At 41.6% G+C, this 26,185-nt stretch overlaps 1 protein-coding gene across 3 annotated transcripts in view; it reads right to left on the bottom strand.

Annotated features, from left to right (window-relative positions):
* The window catches only part of ITGB4 (integrin subunit beta 4), a 126,248-nt gene extending 100,532 nt beyond the window's left edge, over nt 1-25,716 (bottom strand). For 2 of the 3 annotated variants that reach the window (XM_077459678.1, XM_077459679.1), the window contains exon 1: nt 25,271-25,581. The gene's annotated coding sequence lies outside the window, so the exon portion shown is untranslated. Of the gene's footprint in view, nt 1-25,270; nt 25,582-25,628 lie in introns of those variants that run through there. The other variant, XM_077459677.1, reaches the window with a different exon arrangement.
* Nucleotides 25,717-26,185: the final 469 nt, after the last annotated feature.

Here is a 26,185-nt window from a genome sequence, read left to right as displayed (position 1 = left end):
CCAGAAATAGTTTATATTGGTTAAATCATTTAAAAGAAGAAATCTAATAAAATCACATGTACCCAGTCTATCTAATCCAATTTAGGGATAATTGGTGTCAGAGCTTGAGAAAAGAAGGTTATGAAATACAAAAGGGGATTTCTTTGCGTCAGTGGTTTCTGTGGACCAGGCAAAGTAAGGGGAACACCTTATAGCAGGTATGGTCAGCATGTTTTCTTACATTCCCTTTATTCCAATGTTCTGGACCGCCACCAGAAGCACAAGAAATATCTGGCACGGTCTATGGCAGAACGCATAACACTCCCTTTGTCTCCCACAAAACAAAGACAGGGGCCTTAATGACCAATCAGCAGGCTCAAGGGCTGTCATGTGATGGTGGCAAAAAGAAAGCATAGCTCTTAGCTAGTTGTGACTTTCTCGAGAAGACGTTTACACAGGGGGTTGTTAGGGTTCAGAGAGCAGATTGGGGCAGTAGGTACAGATTCATTTTAGCCACAAAACTACTGCCATATTGTAAAAGAATCAGTGGATTGGTGGACCTGTGTTCCTGGAGTGCCATTTATAGATGGGAGTCACTGGACTCTAGGAATAGCCCTTTGGTGGCATGTGCGCCCGTTAGTATTGGTGAAGAGGGCCATCCTCGGGCAGCTCCATTCACAGACATGGTGTACAGAGCCAATGTAAGTGGCTCTGTACTAGGAGTCAGTGTTGGTTGGTTAAAGAGTGACCAATCATAGCAATCCCATGATGTAAGTAATGTGTCTTACAAGAAAGGAAGGGGAGGAAACAGGAACTAATGAATCAATTACTCATTAATCCTTTCACTACTTTTTCTCCTACACATCTGATTATTATTATTATTATACACGATTTATATAACGGCAACAGTTTACGCATTCGTTTACAATGTATGGGGGGGGGGGGGGGGGGAACAACACAATTACAGGACAGCTCAATACAAAATGTACAGGAGGGCTCTGCTCGTAGAGCTTACATTCTAAAGGGAGGAGGTGGTGGTACAAAAGGTAATAGCTGCAGAGAATGATTTGGTGGGGGTGATCTAATTGCTGTCTCTGGATGTTAAGCAAGCCATGTATGATGCAGTTTTCTTTCCTACAACTATGTATTGCAGGAGGGAAAAATCACTCGATCCCCAACAATCAGCAGTCAGTGTTGATGGGGGAATCCTTCCCAGAGCACTGCTGTGTTCTGCCGGCAGAAAGCCTTCCCTGGCAACAAAGCACAATGATCACTGTTAGCAGCTATAGTCACCGATCAATGTATAGACTTCAGTACAACCAGCCTGCCCATAGTTGGATCGAATCTCAGCCAGTTCAGCAGGGACTTTCGATGCATATATGGGTGGCTTAACTTACTGGTGCCTTTAACCTGCATATTAACCCCTTCAAAACCATTCTCTCACACAGTGTATAATTGTACACCAGTGAACAAAGCAAGGTCCATCAAGACATGGATGAGCGAGTTTGGGGTGGAGGAACTTGACTGTCCTGCACCTAACCTGATAGAAATAAAACCTTGTGGACAGCCTTCCCAGTAGAGTTGAAGCTGTTATAGCTGCAACGGGTAGGCCAACTCAATATTGAAACCTACGGACTAAGACTGGGATGCCATTAAAGTTCATGCGTGTCTAAAGGCAGGCGTACCAATACTTTTGGTAATATTGTGTATATTGACGGTATCAGTAGGGCAGTCGATGGTGTCAGTAGTTTTAATTTTTATTATTTTATCTTTTATTACTTTTTAAATTATTTTATACAAATTTTTAAGTAGCCCTGTTACGGGGCTTTGATGAAATATCAGGGATTTAAACAGGGGGAATCTGCACCACACAGGGTGATTAGGGTGTGCTCAGGCACACCTGGCGCACCCTGTGCACATGCTTATAATCTCCTGCCCGCTCAAGGGTTGCATTGATGCCAATGAGACTTGCAGCATCTAATTCTGTTGGACATTGCAGGCTCCGCTCACGGGCAGCAAGTCAAACATATTGCTATGCTCTTGTGTCTCTTATTATTTAGCACAATACACTCTATTTGTCCAGGTGTTTGTGGTAGGCAAGACACAAGTTTTCGGTGTCTTTGTATACTTGGATTCATGTTACTAATATTTTTTGGCAGGTATGTGCTTTAGCTGTGTATTTAGCTGTTTTGCCTAAGTTTCCATTACAAGGGTGAATAGCTGATATGATCTGTAGGAAATAGCAGATACAAAAGCTGCTGGAAATATAATCTGTGTTGCCTGCAAAAGCCAATGAGAACCTTGCTTTGATTTTCTTACCCACTGCACAACTTGATAGCGTGTTATATGAAAAGACATTTTTCTTTCCTCGTTTTCCTTATGATTTCTAACCTTTCACATGCTCATTCCAATTATGCATTAACATTTAGATATTTGAGATTAATATATATATATATAAAAAAAAAATGCAACAGGTATATAAATGGTTTGTCACAAGTAAAGCAAAAACTTGAGGGGTTAATTAGCGTTCTCCATCAGATCTTTTGGCTGTCCTTGGTTACCCTTTCTTTGTGTTTAATGTAAGCAAAGACAGGTAGGAGTAATGTGTTCTTTTTTTTTATGCAGTATTAATGACTTTTGGTCATCCTATAATCTGAAATCAGTGGCGATTGTCAGATGCTTATAATGCCGCGTACACATGACCGGACTTTTTGACAGCAAAGATCCAACGGAACAAATTTGTCGGACAATTCGATCGTGTGTGGGCTCCATCGGACCTTTGCTGTCCAAAAATCTGATGGACTTTAGAAATAGAACAGGTTTCACATTTTTTCACCAGAATTCTGCCGGACCCAGTTCCTATTGAGAAATCCGCTCGTGTGTATGCTAGTCCGACAGACAAAAACCGACACTAGGGCAGCTATTGGCTACTGGCTATGAACTTCCTTATTCTAGTCCGGTCGTACGTCATCACGTTCGAATCCGCGAACTTTGGTGTGACTGTGTGTGGCCAAATCCGTTCATTCGGAAAGTTCATCGGAACTCCGCCGAAAGTCCGTTGGAAAGACTGTCGGACCTAGTCCATGAAAAGTCCGCTCGTGTGTACGCGGCATTAGGGCATCAGTATTTGAAATTTTTTGGGCTATTCACAGTTGTCCATTTTCCTGTAGTAAACGACATGATGTTTACTGCATGGAGTACATTTCAAGTAGGCCCAGTCACTTCTATATGCTTGCAGTTTAGCGTGTATTTAAAGGAAAATTGTATGAGACCATTCACACCTACACATATAAACATTTAAACATGTGTAAACGGCAATAAAACTTCATTGCACAGATATTTACATTAAATCGGATCTTCACTGCATTTCAGCATCACAAACCAAGAACTCTATTTAATTTTTAATATTCAAAGCAAACTCCCCCCACCCATCCATGTCTCCATGCTTTACTTTGTTGAGAAATCACTTTGAAAAACACCCCCCTAGCATTTCTGGCCGTGGCCATCTTGAGTAAGGGAAAATGATTCATGTAGCATTTACTTCCTGGTATACATCTGCCCTTAGCTCAAGCATGCATGCAGGAGGGCGTGCTTAGCTGAGAAAACCCCTCCTGAAGACTCTAGAGATGTATGGCATCATGGGGTACCAGCATCCATTTAGATAGCTCCCCCAGTGACCCAAGAAACCATAGAGAAACCATGTTCCTCTTGACTTCCTATTCCTCTGCAACGCCACTGCGCTTGAGCGCTACCTGCAGTGGAGAAAGTAGACTGCACCTGCCTACAAGCAGATACCCACCAGAGCCTGACCCAATTCAGCAGGGAATGATGAACTGAGCAGGTTAGTTCACTTGATCTGGTTCTTATTGTTGCCTGCCGACAATGAGAGCGTCTGCTCGTACGCCCCCTCTTTCCAACTCCCCTCTGTAGACATAAACATGTAAGGCCTTGGGGTCCAGGGGCAGCATTTGGCCATTTAGTTTTTACTGTGTGGCCCTCGGGGCCTCTGCAGACTGTAGATGTGCTTTCTTTACCTAAGAGCTTAAAATATTCTTTAGACTGGATCCAAGTATTTAAAAGGTTCTCTTCGCACTATCTTTTCCTGCGCTGTCCCTTCTTTTTCTTGTTTTATGTTTTTCATAATGGATTGTAAAGAATGTTTTTGGCTATAGAAAGCACACTTTTTGATCTTAAAAGGTGCTGTAGTAACTGTAAAATGTCTCTTGTGTATATGGCGGTCTCTTCATTTGCATCCCCAGCATTCGACAACTTCTATGGCATGTTTGATCATGTATGGTCTCTAACCAGCTCTTGCTGCATATCAGAAATCTCTGACCTTCTCCTATTGCATTTCTGTAAAGTTTTACAACTTTCAGTAGCATTACATCAGCTGAATATGTGCAGTCCTTTGGTGAAGTCAGAAGCTGCACTTGAGGTCCTCTATAATATCAAGTAAGTTGACCACTGATGGGCCACGAATGCCTAGAATAAATCAATGCCTGAAGGCTCTTTAAGGGTACCAAAAGACATGAGAGATCTTGGTACCATATATTTGCATAGTTGAATGGTAATCCCATAAACATGCATACTTCTGTTTGTTGAGTGTAGGTATTTATGCCCCATGAAGGCATCTTATTCTAGATGTTTTTTCAGGGAAAGCAGGAAATAGCGATAGTACAGGAACCTCATCCTACCCAAGCAAGGTTTACCAACTAGATTAATTGGTCAAAGTTGTCTGCATGTCTGCAGCGGTGTATTATTCTATCCAATTAGAAAGATCATTTTGCCTTGCTTATCTTTACGATAGGCACATATAACCTTCATTTTGAATTGATGCGCCTGATTGGAGCATTACCCATGATAGATGGACAGTGTCAAGCTTCCCTAGGCGGTAATAACATGAACACCCAGCTATTAGCAGGCCTCTTTATTGAACAAGTTTTTCGATGTTGTTAGCACCAGGTATTTCACCACAATCCATCAGAAGTCATCTATCGGCGTCTGGCAGCATGGTGGTCATATATATGGGGATATCTGGTATTTTCTGTGAAAACATTTGCTTACAGGCTGTCCCATGTGTTGTCCTCTCGTGTGATTTGGGAGTCATCTGTGAACTGTTCCATGAATCCTGTCACATTTCACAGCATGCTTTTTGCCATTGCATTCCAGGCTTGGATTCTTGCATTGGCATTAACAGACATTAAAAGTTCTGCATTTATATCCCTAAGGCAAACCTGACATGAAAGAAATGCCACCTCAGACCTACTTATGCTAGGTGCTTGACTGTCATGCTGATCCTCTGGCTTCAATACTTTCTATATTATTGAGCAGGTATGCAGATCAGAAAAGTCAGAAGTACAGTATATGTAGCCAGAGCCAGTACTACCACTAGGCAAATTAGGTGACCGCCTAGGGCGCCCGGCCGCTGGTTTCTCTACCCTTCGTCTCCGCACTATGTACGTTTTCAGTGCTGTATTATAAATACCTCTGTAACGTTATAACCTCTAGTGGGCGCTGCTGGGATAAAGCGTACACATCTAGGGGGATGCAGGAGATCCCTCTGCTGCATGTTACGCAGGCAGCCGCTCTGTAGTATCATTATAGAGGCGCAGCACTGGAGGACATGTCCAGATGGAACAAAAGCAAACATCCCCTGCGTGCCTCTATTATCAGTGCTCTCGCATTCTTCCTCTAGTGCCGAACTCTACTGTCACTTTGATGCTAGGGCAAAGGGGGTGGATTCAGGGGCAGAGCGGAAAAATTTGGTTTTCACCTGGGGCATCAAAAAATCCTTGCACCAGCCGTGTATGTAGCATAATATATATAAAGCCTATTTATCTTGGGTCACTGGATCAAAGTATGGAAACAAGAGGATCACCTTCACAACCAGGCAACTAGCAACCAGAAGCCCAGCGCTTGGTTGATATTTAGGGGGCCCAGCTACAACCTTCATGCTCCTGTGGTTAATCGGTGCAAATGGTTAAAGCTGTGCACCAGCCTGCCACAAGGCAGGATGTACTTGTAGGCAGTTGATATCTGATGGGGTCATGCAGGTACAGGCAGTGCATATAGTGCCTACTGCAATTCTTATCAATGTCAGTCAAAGAGATCGGGGGCCAAAGCTGGCATTTTGCTTGGGGCCCCATTCTGCCTATGATTTCAGTAGAGGTCAGCAAAAGCAGTCTTTATACAACTCTTACGGGAGGTTTACTTTAAGGCCAACTCCTTTCACAAATAGTGTTTCGTTTTGAGTATACACAAAGGGACTGAACCCCCCACGGGCTTCTTGTAAGATTAGAAGACTCCAACAGAGACATTTCCATGTTTTAGCCCCCCTTCCACAAAGCCGTAATGATGGTGTCATTCACTTAGACTCCAGCTATTTATTTATTCTACACTATAGAGAATCCATAGAGCAATCTTACCATCATTTGGCCTTGTAAAGTCCTCAGCAGTTGGGCGAGTTAGGAATTCTTGTGATAATATAAAACTACTGGAGTCCCTGAGAGTAGCTGGTCCATTACTGACCTTTCCAGCCATTACACAAATAAAAAAATATTAGGTGTAGTCAGACACACATGGTGCATACTACTCAAGACACACTGTATAAATATAAGACATAACACCATCTAACCTAGTAATTCATTCATTAAAAATCCCCAAATGCAGTTATACTTAGAGCTAACATAAATAACTTAACCTGTCTTGATATCAGCTTCCTGTAATCTTGTACACAGCAGAACTTAAACCTAGTACACAGGCCGAATTTTGGGCAGCATCAATCGAAACAGCAGCAGGTCCGACATAAGCTGGCCGTTCAGCAACAATGGGACCAAAGGACACCAATGACAGGCACAATTTTTGCCAGTGATGCCAACAATGGGGCCCAGTAACACCAATGATGGGACACAGTTCCTGCAAATGACACCAATAATGGGGCCCAATAACACCAATGATGGGGCACAGTTCCCACAATGACACCAACAATTGGCCCAATTCCTCCCACTGACACCAATGATGGGGCATTGCTTACTGATGCCGGGACATTTTGTACTCCCGATGGCCACAGCCCAGACTGCCTAGTCTGAAGGGCAGTAAACTGGCCCTTTGTTTAGAAAGTTTGGAGACCCCTGGCCTACACTGTTTGCATCAAAAGAAACACACAACCCCATAGCCTAGGATGACAAGGCACTGCCCTTCTCCTCCCCCCTCCTGTCACTAACCTAACAGACACTGCATTGTCCACTGTTAAAGCAGTAGTAAACTGCAGCTGTTGAAAGAAAAATAATTCAATGTCATAATGAGCTAGTATGCATTGCATACTAGCACATTATGAGAAATTTACCTTAGACCGAAGCCCTCCAGCACCGCGCTGTCACTACTGAGAGGGCAGATATCTTCCCCCGGTCTTTATTCCGGGCTCACAGCTTCCGGCTACATGAGTGGCCAGGGGCACAATGATGTCACTCCTGTGCATGTGCGTGGGAGCTGTTGTTTAAGGCATGGGATCTGAAGGTCCAGCACTGTATGCCGAATATTCAGAGTGCATTCACTGGTGATGTTAGGAGATATTCACTGTACCTTCAGGTAAGTCTTATTATAGGCTTACCTGTAGGCAGTGGCGGCTGGTGCTCCATAATTTGGGGGGGAGCAATCCAACGCCACCTCCCCAGGAGACCAGCCTGGGAGACCTATGGGCTAAGACAGGGATGCCATTAAATTTCATGTGTGTGTGAAAAGGCAGGTGTCACAATACTTTTGACAATATTGTGTATAACCATGCAGGTTATGGTGAGAAGGGACTAAAACCTCCTCCAACTAAATGAGTGTGTCGCACAGTAAAGCCTTCTTAGAACAGAAGGTGATCACGTCTCATTCCATCACATATCCCAAAAATAAGAGGATTATTTCTGATTTTAGGACAGTGGGTGTATAGAAATCAACTTTTAACACCCCAGACATCGGGATAGACATCCACAACTGCTGGTGTATAATACAAACATAGACGATTATGGAGCCATTTATTATATTAGAACTACATACAGCCGTTCCAGGTTATTTGGTCCTTATTTGACATGTACGTCGAAAGACAAGCCACTATGCAAGGTCTACAGAATTCACGCAGTAATACAAAACAAACTGAAACGATGCAAAAGAATCACATTTTATCTTTTTTAATTCATTTTTTTAAATTTAATTTTAAGGTACAGTATCTCACAAAAGTGAGTACACCCTCACATTTTTGTAAATATTTTATTCTATCTTTTCATGTGACAACACTGAAGAAATTATACTTTGCTACAATGTAAAGTAGTGAGTGTACAGCTTGTATAACAGTGTAAATTTGCTGTCCCCTCAAAATAACTCAACACACAGCCATTAATGTCTAAACCACTGGCAACAAAAGTAAGTACACCCCTAAGTGAAAATGTCCAAATTTGGCCTAAAGTCTCAATATTTTGTGTGGCCCCCATTATTTTCCCGCACTGCCTTAACCCTCCTGGGCATGGAGTTCACCAGAGCTTCACAGGTTACCACTGGAGTCCTTTTCCACTCCTCCATGATGACATCACAGAGCTGGTGGATGTTAGAGACCTTGCGCTCCTCTACCTTCCATTTGAGGATGCCCCACAGATGCTCAATAGGGTTTAGGTCTGGAGACATGCTTGGCATTCCATCACCTTTACCCTCAGCTTCTTTAGTAAGGCAGTGGTCGTCTTGGAGATATGTTTGGGGTCTTTATGTTGGAATACAAAGGGAGGGGGGATCATGCTCTGCTTCAGTATGTCACAGTACATGTTGGCATTCATGGTTCCCTCAATGAACTGCCCCCAGTGCCAGCAGCACTCATGCAGCCCCAGACCATGACACTCCCACCACCATGTTTGACTGTAGGCAAGTCACACTTTGTACTACTCACCTGGTTGCCACCACACACGCTTGACATCATCTGAGCCAAATAAGTTTATCTTGGTCTCATCAAACCACAGGACATGGTTCCAGTAATCCATGTCCTTGGTTTGCTTGTCTTCAGCAAACTGTTTGGGGGCTTTGTTGTGCATCACCTTTAGAAAAGGTTTCCTTCTGAGATGACAGCCATGCAGACAGATTTGATGCAGTGTGATGTGTTTGGCCTCAACACAAGCTGACCCCCCCACACCCCTTCAACCTCTGCAGCAATGCTGACAGCACTCCTACGTCTATTTCCCAAAAACAATCTCTGGATATGATACTGAGCACGTGCAACGTCTTTGGTTGACCATGGTGAGGCCTGTTCTGAGTAGAACCTGTCCTGTTAAAACACTGTATGGTCTTGGACACCATGCAGCTCAGTTTCAGGGTCTTGACAAACTTCTTATTTGAAAAATAAAATCGCTCCAAGTAAACTCAAACCAATCATAGCTTCACCATCTGCACCGATACTCATACCCACGGTAGGCATGTACCAATGCCAAAAAGCGTAAAGACCTGTAAATTTGTACAGCATGGCCAAAAAGCATTTAGCACAAAAGGTAAAACCTACTCACTAAAAGAGTTATATAACTGTTCCTCGGATTATGTTGCCTATGGCCTCACCTGCCCATGTGGTCTAATCTATGTGGGCCAAACAAGTTGAGCCCTGAGACAAAGATGCGGTGAACATAGATGGTTTATTGGGGGGGGGGGGGGGGCACAGCCCCGCACAGTGTCCCAAGACATTTTGCAGAGGCCCACCAAAAATTTACTGTAGGACTAAAAGTATGGGTCATTGAACAGATTTCCAGATCTCTCTCTGCAGCCAAAAGATTCAAAAAAACTTTGCGCCAGAGAGACCTACTGGATATACAATCTAGATCATTGATTCTCAACCAGGGTTCAGTGGAACCCTAGGGTTCCTCCAGAGGTTTCTAGGGATTCCTTCAGCATTGGGCAATTTCTGCCTCTCAGATAATTTCCCACTGACACCATTGAACTTTTTAGCCATCTGTAAGGAGGTAATTCTTCCCAATGACCACAAGTATAAGGACAATTCCTCTCACTGACCATCACACTAATGTATCATGAGTTGTAGAGTTCTAATTTTTAGCAGGGGTTTCCTGAGACCGAAGAACTATTTCAAGGGTTCCCTTGCGTTAAAAAGGTTGAGAAAGGCTGGTCTAGATGCTCTTTCACCAGGAGGCATTAATGAGGGTATAGAAATAGCCACTATTCTGTAATGTGACCACAATATGACAACCATCTATTAAGATTTAGACTTAGATATATGTATTTTCTGTACTTAAGATAATCATGTCATACACTATAATTAACTATATATCTATATTCCTTAGGTTGGTCTTTCTCTCTCTCTCTCTCTCTTTTTTGGGGGTGGCGGGTACCCGTAAGTATGGTTGTGTTCCAAGTTTTAACCCTTCCTGTCATTAGGTGTAATTTTGCCATTTTTTTTATATGGGTATGTGATATTGACTTCATATGTGAGCCCCTGATATGCCACTCAGGTATTACGCTTAAATATAAGGGGAGATTTGTACATGTTGCCTGTATCACACATGCGGTATGTTGGATCCTCAACCCCTCGCCCATCCCGTTTCTGTACAGTCAGACAAGTTTTCTGATATTGTGGCCTTTGTGCCCCTTTTCCCTTTCCTAAATCATTTTACCATATTAATCACATAGATCATTCATTTCTCCAACATATGAATAAATAGACTAATTCATTATTTTCCATCACCACTAATAAAGTAAACATCATAAATTAGCCTTTAAATAATTTGTAAACTGTATTTCACTATTCATTTGTTTTAATAAGCTCCCATTACTAACTTCCAAACTATATTATTATTAATATATATATATATATATATATATATATATATATATATATAATATTTATATATATCACATATACACACATTTCCAGCTCCCAATCTATTTTAATATTTATTGTTGTTAACCCAGCTCTAAGTATGAATTCCTATACACATTAATTATTTGTATATATAATATTCATTAATATATGTTTTTCTTGTATAATTATGCTACCAATGATTGTTTTTCTTCCTAATTGATTTTTTATTTTTTTTGCAAAATAATTTTTATTCGATTTTTCATTGGCATACAAACTTGCCCACACATGGGCCAAACATTACCCACGCATGGGGGATTCCTCCTCTTCCTAATTGATTAGTTGATTAATGATAAATTGATTAATTTTTGATTGTTTCATTTTTTATTATTCTATCCATTAGTGTTTGGCTCGACTACCCTTTACATGGGGTGGCTAAGTTTTTGCTATGTATTTTATTTGTGTCTGTGATTGCATACCATTGCTTATTAATATCTTTTAAATTCTGTTTTTATCATAAAAAAGTTTAACTTGGCCAACGTGTCCCTGCCAATGCCCATTACTATGTTATGTTATTGCATAGTGTTTGATTATCACGATGTGCTGCCAATCACTTTGCACCTTTCATCCTGGCCACTCCCCTCCGTATACTTTATATTGTAAGCTTCCGAGTCCCATCTGTCAGCTTGAAGGAGCGCGGCTGCCACGTCACTCGCAGTCTGTACGCTCAGGAAACGCACCGCTTCCCAGTGATGTCACACCAACTGGGCCTCAAGCCTCGTTCTGAGCTATCTCCTTTGTGGCCGGCTTCTTACCATCCAGCAGTGTTTGTATCAAGCACAGAGCGCCTACCAAGCAGGAACGGACTGACGAAAATGACGACTACCCCTACGCTGGGATTTAACCAATGCTCACTTATGACTTCACAAATGTCAGTTTCCTGTACTTATAAGTGTTATTAAACTTGTCCTATATCTGCACCCAGAGGTACCTCCCCCTTGTGTCTTTTTCATGTATCGGAACATGGTTTCTGTTCCCCCCTGATGGCAGCCCTGAGTGTGGGACCCCCTATCACCATCCCATATGGTCCTTGGACTTTTTAATATATTACAAGACTATGGACTCCTGTCATGTTATTTTAATTGTGCATAAATCAATATGCTTTTAACGTATATTATCATCTAACACTGCGGGATACCTCTTGCTCTAGTTCCCTGCACCCTCACTTGTATATTAAAATCTTCCTATAACCTAGGCCATCTTTATGGTAACAATTATTTTTTTCAGATCCTCAGAGAGTTCTTTGCCATGAGTTGTCATGTTGAACTTCCAGTGACCAGTACGAGAGAGAGAGCGATAACACCAAATTTAACACACCTGCTCCCCATTCACACCTGAGACCCTGTAACACTAATGAGTCACATAACACCGGGGAGGCAAAGTGGCTAATTGAGCCCAATTTGGAAATTTTCACTTAGGGGTGTACTCACTTTTGTTGCCAGCCGTTTAGACATTATTTTGAGGGGACAGCAAGTTTACGCTGTTATACAAGCTGTACACTCACTACTTTACATTGTAGCAAAGTGTAATTTCTTCAGTGTTGTCACATGAAAAGATAGAATAAAATATTTAAAAAAATGTGAGGGGTGTACTTATTTTGTGAGATACTGTAATTTTTTATATCTTTGCAGGGTTTTCAAACTCTCACTTTCCACGCTTATGTCTTCACAAAACTCTTTACTAGGTACTGTTATTCAGAGATCCTGGCAGGACTTGGATGTTTTCTGACTTGTGAAAAGTCCCCAGAAACCCAGAAAGTGGAGAACATCATCCCATCAGGTTTCTGGAAACCTTTTGGGGCCCATTCCCACCAGTTTGGTCTGCTGTGTTAAAGACAAACAGATTAATGGTAAATTATGTGGTCAGCGATCGATGTCCAAATTAACAAAAATATGACGCCAACATCCCATTTTTAGATGAAAGAAAGTATATAAAGAAGATATGGGACTTTCAAGGTGCAAAAATACACAAAACAACAGTATATAAAAAGGAAATATATACAATTTTTATTAAACGAATTACATCAATAAAAACAGTACATTCGGTATACTCATAGCCAAGGATAGGATGAATGCAAGGCATCCTATAAATGACAATGGTCTACTGCAGTCACGTTTAGGTTTTCTACATGTTTTGCCGTATAGCTTGTTCAGGAAAGAACGAGAAGTTTCCTTAAATATCAAGACCTATACTTTTTTCTGATGTTTGGTATACTAATGGGTATTTTTTCTTTTTGTTTTCATTGCACAATTAAAGCTGTTTAATTTAAAGTACAGGTCTTGGTATTTAAAGAATCTTCACATTCTTTCCTGAAGAAGCTATACGGCGAAACATGTAGAAAAAACCTGAACGTGACTGCAGTAGACCATTGTCATATATAGGATGCCTTGCATTTATCCTTGGCTATGAGTATACCAAATGTACTGTTTTTAATGATGTAATTTGTTTAATAAAAATTGTATATATTTTCTTTTTATATACTGTCGTTTTGTGTATTTTTGCACCTTGAAAGTCCCATATCCTCTTTACAAACAGAGTAATGTGTTAAAGACACACATATTAATTCTCTTTTGTGTTGCACGTTGACATGCAATGTGTTTGAGTGGTCCAATCATTTGAATTGGCTGCCAAAAACATCACAACGGACCAAAAAAAGCGCACGCAGCAGAAAGGTGCACTGCAAAAGCACGTTGGACTTCACTACAATGCAGATGCATTGGAAAGATGTGTTGGGGTGCCATTTAGAATGAATGGGATCACAACACACCAACGTGCATTTCTTTACATTGGCACAGTACAATGGTGGAAATAGCCCTTTAGGTCAGATTTATAGCTATGTGTTGCAGTAACATGGTGAAACGCGTGTGTTTATCCGCATGTCACAATGTTTTGAATGGCACATCTCCAATGAATCAAGCATTTTAGTGCATCACAATGCACAGATGTGAGCAGTGGAAAAAAAAAAAAAAAAGGTGTAGGTCCATTAAAACATGCGTTGCCTTGCTACAATACACATTAACACATGACATGACATATAGCAGAAGCATGAATCTACAGCAGGTGGTTAGGTCCTGCTGGGGTCTACAACCAGGTGAAATGTTACACGGGAGGTTTTTATAGTCTACAGGAGCGTAGATCTGGACAGACCAGCATCTAGTGCAGACTGGATGGAGGAAGGGTGAGTTTTGCTATCTTTTCTCAGTCTGTCCTTGCCAGTTAGAAGGTTGGAGGATTTCCAATATCCATGAATCAACATCCTGACTGTGTGCTGTTTAAGTTTATTTAAGTGATGGGGTGGTGTTACCAATAGAGACTCATTTTATTTTTTCTTTGTTTCTCAAGGAACGTTGACTAATGCTTTCATTGTTTTTCTTTATTATTTTTTCCATTTTTAATTTGCTTAAAGTGGACCTGAAAGCCAAAACTGAAGATTTCCTATCTTATAGGGAACAACACCAATGCCGCATACACACGACCGTTTTTTGCGTCGGTATAAACGCTGATGGTTTTTTCAACAGAGTTCGCCTACACACGATCACACCAAAGTCCGATCGTTTAGAACATGGTGATGTACAACACATACGATGGGACTAGAAAAAGTCAGCCACCCGGAGCAAAATAAAGCTCTGTGTAAGCTTCTAGCCCTCTAGGAAGAGCTGTATGGGTATGATATATCTCTTGGGTGTCTGTACTCCACACTTTGCTTAACTGCTTAAGGACCGCCTCCTGCACATATACGTCGGCAGAATGGCATGGCTGGGCACAATCACGTACCTGTACTTTGCTCTTTAAGTGCCCAGCCATGGGTCGGGAGTGCGCCACCAGCGGCGCGTTCCCAACCCGGTCCTGAGCTCCGTGACCGTGGCTGCGGGACCAGCGGACCCGATCGCCGCTGGTGTCCCGCGATCAGGTCACAGAGCTGAAGAAAGAGGAGAGGTCTGTGTAAACAAACCTCTCCCCGTGCTTCCTAGTGTGGCTGTCACCGACCGTCTGCTCCCTATTATAGGAAAAAGATGATCAGTGACATCAAATGCCAGGCCACGCCCCCCTACAATAAAAAAAAAAAAAGACACATAACGTTACACATAACCCCTCCCCGTCCCCTAGTGGTTAACTCATTCACTGCCAGTGTCATTTACACAGGAATCAGTGCATTTAAATAGCACTGATTGCTGTATAAATGACAATGGTCCCAAAAATGTCCGATGATCGGCGCCATTACTAGTAAAAAAAATATATTAATAAAAATGCCATAAAATTATCCCCTATTTTGTAAACGCTATAACTTTTGTGCAAACCAATCAATAAATCGCTAATTGCGATTTTTTTTACCAAAAATATGTAGAAGAATACCTATCGGCCTAAACTGAAGAAAAAATGTTTTTTTTTTATATATATTTTTCGGGGATATTTATTATACCAAAAAGTAAAAAAAATTAATTTTTTTTCAAAATTGTCGCTCTATTTTTGTTTATAGCGCAAAAAATAAAAAACCACAGAGGTGATCAAATACTACCAAAAGAAAGCTCTATTTATGGGAAAAAAGGATGCCAATTTTGTTTGGGAGCCACGTCGCACGACTGCGCAACTGGCAGTTAAAGCGACGCAGTGCCGAATCGAGGCCTGGTCCTTTGGCTGCAAATTGGTCCGGGGCTTAAGTGGTTAAACTGGTTTTGTGTATTGACTTTACTTACAATACAGTCATAAAAACAGTTTGTCCATCATCCAGGTGCAGAACAAAAATGGTCAGTAGCGCAGTACTAAACTATTTTTTTTTTTGCCATCCAAAACCAAGTTTTGTCTATACCAGTAATAAGAAATGGTAAGGACCTAATAAAATCGATCTGTGTGGGCATAGAGCTTTATTCTGTTCTAATTCCTTGTTTAATGTTTTTATTGAAAGGAGACAAAAGTGTTTGAACATAACAAATCAATACCACATAGGAGGGTGTGTATAAATACGGTACAACTACAGAACAACATATGACAGTTTGAAAAAGTAAGACCACGAAAAATTTACTATTCAAACCATGTTTGAAAAAAGGTTAGCGGGTAGCTTAACAAACCATCAGTACGCCATCGTTATTTTGCATATACATACAGAATAGACAGACGGCAGGAGGAGGGAGAAAAGGTAGAATAGCCTAATTGTGACAACATTTTTCAATGGAGAAGTTAAGGGAGTCAAAGGTTAAAATTCCTTTTATATAACAAAGTGGTCTATTGTTATCAACATGAGAGTCACTGTTCATTAGGGGATATAAGCTATAACAGCTTCAACTCTTCTGGGATGACTGTCCACAAGGTTTAGGAGGGTGTCTATGGGAATGTTTGACCATTGTTATATCGCGCTGAGTTCAGGACTCTGTGCAGACCAGACAAGTTCCTCCACCCCAAACTCGCTCATCCGTGTCTTTATGGACCTTGCTTTGTGCACTGGTCCAAATCATTTGGTGGAGGGGGGATTATGGTGTGGGGTTGTTTTTCAGGGGATGGACTTGGCCCCCTTAGTTCCAGTGAAGGGAACTCTTAAGACGTCAACATACCAAGACATTTTGTCCAATTTCATGTTCCAAACTTTGTGGGAATAGTTTGGGGATGGCCCCTTCCTGTTACAACATGACTGAGCACCAGTGCACAAAGCAAGGTCCATAAAGACATGGATGACCGAGTTTGAGGTGGAGGAACTTGACTGGCCTGCACAGAGTCCTGACCTCAACCCGACAAGAAACCTTAAGGATGAATTAGAGTGGAGACTGTGAGCCAGGCCTTCTCGTCCACATCAGTGCCTGACCTCACAAATGTGTTTCTGGAAGAATTGTCAAACATTCCTATAGACACCCTTCTAAACCTTGTGGACAGCCTTCCCAGAAGAGTTAAAGCTGTTATAGCTGCAAAGGGTGGGATGGTGACAAACGTTTACCCTTAAAAATCTCCATAGGTGACATTTAAAAACTTCTACAGGTTACATGTTTTGAGTTACAGAGGAGGTCTGGAGCTAGAATTATTGCTCTCACTCCAACGATCGCGGTGATACCTCACATGTGTGGTTTGAACACCGTTTTCATATGCGGGCGCTACTCACGTATGCGTTTGCTTCTGCGTGCAAACTCGGCAGGATGGAGCATGTTTAAAAATGTTTAATTTTTTTTTCTTATTTATTTAACCTTTTATTTTAATTATTACACTGTTCTTAAAAAAAAATAAAAAAAATAAAAATCACTTTTATTCCTATTACAAGGAATGTAAACATCCCTTGTAATAGAAAAAAAAGCATGACAGGACCTCTTAAATATCAGATCTGGGGTCAAAAAGTCCTCAGATCTCATATTTACACTAAAATGCAAGAAAAAAAACAAAAAAAAACAAAAAAAATGTTGTCATTTAAAAATAAATAAATAAAAAATGTCCCTTTAAGAGATATGGGCAGAAGTGACATTTTGACATTCCTTCCGCCCTACAATGGTATGGGGATGGGTGGGGGACATCTTCCCCTCACTCGTCTCCATACCCAGCAAGGGAGAAGATCTGGTCACCTCCGCTACTGCCGATGGCTCCAGTAAACGGTGGAGGGCACCGAAGCGCGGCGGGAGGAGGGGGGGCCTCATGTCAGCTGCACATCATTGCTCAGGACAGCTACCGGATAATGACAGCAATGGACCATACCAATACAATGTGGGTTGTCCCATTTGTAGTCTACTTTAGAAGTCTGCGAGACAGTTGCCACCCCAAAACAGGAAGTTGTATTTTTTTTTGTTTTTTTTATAGTAAAGGAAAACCTGAGAACTGCAGTGTGTCTGACCAGCACATAATGAGAAGTGGAGGAATTCCACACTGTCTGTAGTGATTAGGGTTTCCATCCACCCCTTATAATATCGGAGCACCCTGGATCTCAAAGTTAAATGTGCCACCCCATACTGATTCAGGCCGGATTCACACTTGCTGTGGCCGCGGCTCCCAGCAGGGCGTCCGATGCGTCCCTGTTCTTTTTGGGTGTGAATCAGGTCTGAAATTTTTGCCTGATTTCGGACCTGAAAGGGAGCCAAAGACACAAAGGACTATTTTCCAGTGCGGACCATGGCTTCCCTAGACATGTGTGAACCGGCTCCAATTCCTGTTGTGCGAATTGGATGCAAGGAAATCCGCATCCAATTCGCATAAGCGTGAACCCCGCCTAAATACAGGATGCACTTTGTCCCTATTTTCAGGAGGGAGGGACTCGTGAGCATACCAGGGAACTTAGGGCTCTTTCACACTGGTGGCAGGGGGCAGTAAAAATAGACAGCTGAGCGGTGGCTTTACAGCCCCCCCCCCCCCCCCCCCCGGCTGACTAATGGAATACTAACATTTCAGCCAGACAGGGCAGTACACATGCTGCGTCTATAATTCTTTGCTTTTATAACTGGGGCTGCAGAAATTGACAGGCAGAACCGCTGTCAAAGTCATTCATTGAGGTCAATGGGCCCACACCACAGCTGTCTGCCAAACACTTGGCTCTCAGCTGCGGCACGGATCCACAATTAAGCAATAAAGTAACCAAACAAAAAAGGCATAATGAGGTGCAGGAGTGCCTCCTGAATGCTCACCAGCCACTGCTATGCCGCCCTCTGAAAAGAAATACACCAGGGATTGCTTTTCAGAGGGCAGTAAGCTTACCATCCCCCCCCCCCCCCCATCTGTAAGACCCTTACTGGATAATGCTGGCTATTTTGCCGTTGGACTGACTGTCCAGTTTGACAGCTGAAATCTCCAGTGGCCCACTTTGTTTGTAAGCAAAGTGATCACGTGACATTGATGTGTCACATGACTTGAGTGTCAGCTAACCTCTGTCACACTGGATCACTTTAAAGGGAGGGGAGGAGAGCTGGGTGCATTATCTCTGAACACATACACCACCTGCCCGGATGGTTTTCTGACAGCAATTCAGGCAGAATGCTGGCTGGGGGAGGAAAGACAGACAGGTGAGCACTTTTTTTTTTTTTTGGCCATGCACTCCTGACCCCTGCACTAATTCACAATGTGTGTTATTCACTCCTGACCCCTGCACTAATTCACAATGTGTGTTATTCACTCCTGACCCCTGCAGCAATTCACAGTGTGTGTTATGCACTTCTGACCCCTGCAGTTTCTGAAATACTTACTCCTGACCCCTGCACCTTGTGTGTTATGTACTCCTAACATCTGTAGTTTGTGAATTACTTACTCCTGACCCCTGCACTGTGTGTGCTATGCACCTCTCACTCCTGCATTATGTGTGCTATGCACTCCTAACACCTGTAGTTTGTGAATTTCTTACACCTGACCCCTGCATTACACACTTCTGACTTGTAAACTCTTTGCATTACACACCAACACTGTGTTTTACAGGCCCATAACTCTTGCGGTTTTTGCATTACTTACTTCTGAATCCTGTGTTATGGACTCCTGACCCCCGAACTCCATTACACCCTATTGACCCCATGCAGAGTAGGTTGCAGTTTTAACTATTAGCTTTTACACTGTTACTATCGCCCCTACTCTGCCCCCAGTCCCCAAACTTTTCTGTCCCTTATTTTTCCAGAACAAAGATGGCAACCGTAGCAGTGAAGTGTGATTTCACAACCATATATCAGATCTTCAGTTATTTTGGAAGAAATTTCTGACCATGTTTAACCAGTAAAAGCAAGAGATGCCAATTTAAGGTAAACCCGTCACAATCCTGCACTATTTAAGCTGGGCATATGATGAAAAAATGCAGAGGTTGCTGAATGACAAAAGTTCTTGTATGAGTTCACACAGTTCAATGATTATACAACGTACTCTCTTATCTACGCACAACGTTGTATACATGTGTATGCCCCACATACAGTAAACTACTCTTCAAGAAAAGTTTGTAACAATTTTAATGGTGCCTATATGGTTTAAAGGATAAGAAGTATAAAAAAAAAAAAAAAAGGCAATACTGTGCCTCCTTTGGCATGTAGACACTCTCAGTAGGCAATACCATCCCACCCTTGGCAATTAAAAACTCAGTAAGCAATGTTGTGCCACCATAGGCATTTAAACATTCTCAGGAGGCAATACTGTGCCACCATAAGCATTTAGACACTCTCAGTAGGAAATACTGTGCCACCATTGGCATTTACATACTCAGTAGAAAATACTGTGAAACCATTGACATTTAGACACTGGCAGTAGGCAATACTGTGGCGCTATTGGCATATATAGACACTCTCAGTAGGAAATACTGTGCCATCATTGGCATATATAGACACTCTCAGTAGGAAATACTGTGCCACCATTGGCATATAGACACCCTCAGTAGACAATACTGTGTAACCATTTGCATTTTGACACTCTCAGTAGGAAATATTGTGCCACCACTGCCATTTAGACAGACACTCTTGGTAGGCAATATTGTGCAACCATTGGTAAGTAAGCACTCTCAGTAGTAAATACTGTGCTACCACTGGCATTTAGACACTCTCAGTAGGCAATACCTTATCACTGTTGGCATATAGACAGACACTCTCAGTAGGAAACACTGTGCCCCCATATGCATTTTGACACTGGCAGTAGGCAATACTGTGCCACTATTGGCATAAAGACACTCTCAATAGGAAATACTGTGCCACCATTGGCATTTAAATATCCTCAGTAGACAATACTGTGTAACAATTTGCATTTTGACACTCTCAGTAGGAAATACTGTGCCACCATTGGCATGTAGACACTCTTAGTAGATAATACTGTACCTCCATTGGCATTTTGACACTCTCAGGCAATACTGTACCATCACTGGCATTTAGACACTCTCAATAGGAAATACTGTGCCACCATTGGCATGTAGACACTCTCACTAGGAAATACTGTGCCACCATTGGCATGTAGACACTCTCACTAGGAAATACTGTGCCACCATTGGCATTTTGACGCTCTCAGTCGACCTTACTAGGTTAAGGCAAAGTAACCTTAGATGGTATATTGTACATACAAATTGATATGCCGTTTGATGGGAGTTCCAAAACCAAACTTCTCGGCACAACCAGGTGTGCATCCTAGCACTCATAAACCTGTAAATGCTAATGCAAAAAAGACTGCATCCCATACTTCAAAATAAAGACACACATGTATGCACAATAAGAATGGGTCAATGACATCCCTCAACAACCCCCACAGGAACCCTTATATGATACAGACAAGGGAAAGACACATTGGCAGCCAGATTATTTTCTACTTGCATGCGGTCTAAAGCTGGCCATACACACACAGATTTTATTTTGTTCAGCCAGCGAGCTAAATGGAAAAAAGCCAGACAGACAGAATCCCAAACAGCATGGATAGAGGAATCCCCCGTTCAGTCTATTGTATTCTGCCAGCCGGCACTGCCAGCTCTCAAAAAACCTGGACATCTGGCTGGATGCATAAACTGTTTTAAGAATTGCCCGGTGAGGATGTCAGGTGGGAGAGTGCCCACAGGACCACCTGGAGTAAATTTAGGCTGGTTCATCAGGAACCAGCTGAAATTCGCTCTGTATATGGCCAGCTTAAGCTCAGCCCCCATGCTGTCCAGTAGCACTTTTCTTATTTATCCATCTTATAGGGAACTGGGAACGTTTGGTCTGTGGGGCAAACACAACAAATCTACCCCTGAATGTTAGGGATAGATTTCTGCGACTAAAGAAATTCTGCCTAGCAAAGTGTGCCATGGTGGTGAAATAATAGTTGGACTTAGTTAAAGATAGGTGTTCCTATCTATCTTCCAGCATCAACTTCCTTTGCACCATTGCCATTTGGTCATGTGGCTTCTCAGAGCCTCTGGATGACTTCCTTCTGTGATTACAGGTCTGAACGGGTAGTGGGCAGCTGTATAATGTGCAGCATGTGTCATTAATTGCAGCTCCTGGTCTGATTGATATGTGTATGGTGAAGTATCTCCACTCAGGGTCACCAGCCCAACTCATTTTATTAGTAGTGGCCTGGGGTGATCCATCTGGTCAACCTTCTGTAAAAGAAAGGATTTTAAATTGCAGAACAATGAATAGTTCTGAGTTAACCACCTTTTGCCATTGCACGTAGCCAAACTACTGACACCAGTGAACAGTATTAACTTTGGGAGGTCCCAAGGCTGGCCTTACTAATTAGGCACTTGGACTTGTTCTTCACTTGAAAAATCCCTACAACATGCACTCTACTGATCGTTCATACTGAATACTCAGAGCATGTCCCCGGAGGGATGTTTTCTGCTGACTTATACCTGCTCACACCCACAATCTCAATCTAGAGTATCAAGTAACAATGAGAGAGGAGTTCTAACAAAACATCCATTGTATAATTTATGCGGCCCGTCACACAACTATTTGCAGTGTCCCAACATGCTTAGGGATATATTAAAGTGACATTGTATCAGGCAATTTACAAAGCTGTCGGTCGCAGTCAGCTGATGAAGGGTTAAACTGGAGAAAAGCATTGAATTTTCTACACCAGGGACTAGGTAATGGGAGCAAACTGTTTATGATTTGTTGCAGCCAACTGTGTGTGAAGTGCAACTTCCCAGTTACCGCCTAACATGGAAACGTGTGTATTTAATTGCTGTGCTTGGAATGCAAGCACTGTGGATGGGTGACCATAGTAGATGTGTCCTTGAAAACACTGGGAAGTGAGACATTATTAGACCAGACTGAAACCACCTGCAAGTCAACAAACCTGCAAACCTTTTCACGATTCCTCAAATAAAAAAAATTGGTTCTGAAAATCAGAAGTTTAAGGTTATCACACATCTACACAACTGGTTTGCCCAAAGTGATGCTTGAATTGGTCACATTGCTTGCTTTTATTGAGTTGTGCATGGCCAAACCATTGGATTATATTCTTAACTTCATAGTCTACCGCAATAAGACTAACACTGTAGGCATCTCCGGTCTCTTATTGAGCTGTATATGGTCAAACCATGGGATTGTATTCCTAACTTTACAGTCTACCCTAATAAGATTTTAACACTGTAGACATCTTCTACCTTTTATCGAACTGTGTAAGGCCGATCAATGGGATTATATTCCTAACTTCACAGTCTACCCTAATAAGATTTTAACACTGTAGACATCTGTTGTATTTAATTGAGCTGTGTATGACCAACCAATGGGATTATACTCCAAAGTGAACAATCTGCCTCAATAAGATTTTAACATTGTAGGTATCTCCAGTCTTTAAACAAGCTGTGTATGGCCAAATCATTGGATTATATTCTTAACCTCACATCCTACCTTAATAGGATTTAACACTGTAGGCATCTCCGGTATTTTATTGATCTGTGTATGGCCAACCAATAGGATTATACTCTGAATTTTACAGTCTACCTCAAACTTTTAACACTTTATATCAGTGTTTCTCAACTCCAGTCCTGAAGGCACCCCAACAGGTCACCTTTTCAGGATTTCCCTCAGATGAAACAGCTGTGGTAATTACTAAGGCAGTGAAACTGATCAAATCACCTGTGCAAAATAATGGGAAGCCTGAAAACATGAGCTGTTGGGGCGCCTTGAGGACTGGAGTTGAGAAACACTGTCCTATATATCTGCTGTAATCCAAGGACACGTCAAAACATTGGCAGATTCTTCTAAGTAAACCCATACTACAGTTCTGAAAAAGGAATCATTTATCTATTCTTTTCACCATGCTGGAAAATATTATATATATATTGTAAATATAAAAAAAAAAAAAAAAAAAACGGTAACCACACATTTGCAAGACCCGATTGCCCGAAGCCACTTTTGAATTGGTTGCATTGCATGCTTTTATTGAGCTGTCCAACCGATGGGATTATACTGTTACTTTCACAGTCTACTTCAATAAGATTTTAACACTGTAGGCATCTGCTGCCTTTTATTGAGCTGCGTGTCCAACTGATGGGATTACACTCTAAATTTCACAGTCTACTTCAATAAGTCTTAAACACTGTATCTGTTGTAATCCAAGGACTCTTCAAAGCATTTGCCGATTCTTCTAAGTAAACTCATACCACAGCAAAGAAATGGAATAAGTTACCTATTCCTTTTAACATGCTGGAAAATCTTTTTGCGTATTTAAAAAATAAAATAGAAAATTTGGTAACCACACACTCTGTATGACCCAATTTCCCGAAGCAACGTTTAAATTGGTTGCAATGCTTGCTTTTATTGAGCTGTGTATGGCCAGCCGATGGGCTTATACTGGTACATTCACAATCTACCGCAATACGATTTTAACACTGTAGGCATCTGCTGTCTTTTATTGAGTTGTGTATTTCCAACCGATGGGATTCTACTCCTATCTTCACAGTCTACCTCGATAAGAACTGAACGCTGTAGGTATCTGCTGTAATCCAAGGGCTCTTCAAAGCATTGGCAGATTATTCTAAGTAAACTCATACTACAGCAAAAAAACGTAATCGGTTAACTATTTTTATTATTAATAATGATTTATATAGCACTTTACAATGTAGAGGGGGGACAGTAAAATTACAGTAGAGTTCAATACAGAGGGGACAGGAGGGCTTTTTGGTAATTAAATTAATTTGGTAAAAATCTTTTTGGTAATAAAAAAAATAAAAATAAAAAAAAGGTAACCACACCTCTGCATGACTTGATTGCCTAAAGCGCCATTTGAATTGGTTGCATTGCTTGCTTTTATTGAGCTGTGTATGGCCAGCCGATGGGCTTATACTGGTACATTCACAGTCTACCGCAATATGATTCTAACACTGTATAGGCATCTGCTATAATCCAAGGCAACCCTTCATGCATTTGCAGATTGTCATATACAAACCCATCCAAGTAAAAAATAGATTACCTGTACAGGCATACCCCACTTTTAAGTACACAATGGGGTTTATTTACTAAAGCTGGAAAGTGCAAAAATCAGACTCACTTTTGCATTGAAACCAATGAGCTTCCAGGTTTTATTACCAAAGCTTAATTGAACAAGCTGGGGTTAGAAGCTCATTGGTTTCTATGCAGAAGTGAACCTGATTTTGAACTTTCCGGATTTAGTAAATAAACCCCATTGCGATGCCTGTAGTCAAAGTCTCTATTATTATATATTTACCCCAATGCATTTCTGCATGAACTTCTTTTTTGCGCACGTATCATGCACACCCAATCTGTCGCAGTAAAACATAACATACAGAACACTAAGAAAAGGATTTGATACTGAACTTTAAAATACAATGAAATACAAGAAACCACTGAAGGGTTTGCAAGTCACAATTGTATTTTAGTGACTAATCAGCGCAATACTTTTTTTTTAATCGGTGCGTACGCGGCTAATGATTTTTAAAATCCTCTACACAAGTTATAGTATTCTTTAAATATAATGCATCATTTTAGTCCACAACAGTACAGGGATCAGGAAAACAAATAAAAGGAAGAGCTTTGTGGAAGGTCAACTTACCAGATAGAAGATTGCTTTAATTCAGCCCCAAAGAGCCAATCGTTGTATAATTCCAATGCCCCGGAGCACAGTTGGAGAAGTGGATGCCAATTCTTGGTCTGTCCTTTTGTAATTCTTCACGGTTGATGGTATCCTGCTAAAAAACAAGGTCCAGAGGGAAAGATTGGCGTTGGTTGTGATGCAGGAGAGACAGGTCTTTTCTTCCCTGCCTGTGAAAAATGCAGAAGAGGGAAGAAGAAAAGAAGTTTTATGGAGAGCTGTGCGTGACTCAGACCTTGCTCTGCTGTCTCTGACATTCCAAAGGATTGTGAGCACACCTGGAGGGCAGGTACAAAGCTGGAACAGCCCTTTGCCTTACCATGGACTCCCCCCCTCCGACTCCCTCTCACATTTTTTTCCTGGGTTGGAAAGAGCTGGATGTGAGACAAATTTCAGTGCCTGAGTAGTGAGGCTTTGAGTTCAGTGTTACTGAAAAAACGATTGTTTGGGGGGTGGAGGCATGGAGGGGGAGCAGGCAGAGAACAAAAGGCAAGACACTGAATAAACCACCCTCCCTCTGCCCGGAATACAGAATATGCATCAGCCAGAGAGACTGCGCTCAACCCTGCGCAAAGCCTTATCAGTCCTAATATTCTACTCTTTATACCTTGGCTCAGACTTAGGGAAAAAGAAGAAACTTTTGTTTTTAAATGAAATACTGTATAGTGATTACAAAGCAGAGTTGTTAAAGGATAACTAAACCAAAGATTAAAATGTTTTATATTGCACTTTACAGATCTTAGATATGATGGCTGCATTTGTTTTTTAACCGCTTTCAGCGCTGTCGCTCTTTGAATTGCGGTCATGTCAGCCCTGTATCCATAATTATTATTTTCACACAACTAGAGCTTTCTTTTGGTGATATTTAATCACTAC

This window comes from Lithobates pipiens, unplaced genomic scaffold (assembly GCF_037356315.1).
Source record: "Lithobates pipiens isolate NorthernLeopardFrog02 unplaced genomic scaffold, aLitPip1_a1.2 Scaffold_28, whole genome shotgun sequence".
Taxonomy (NCBI): Eukaryota; Metazoa; Chordata; class Amphibia; order Anura; family Ranidae; genus Lithobates; species Lithobates pipiens.
Note: the sequence above shows the minus strand (reverse complement) of the source record. Positions and strands in the feature narration are given on the sequence as shown.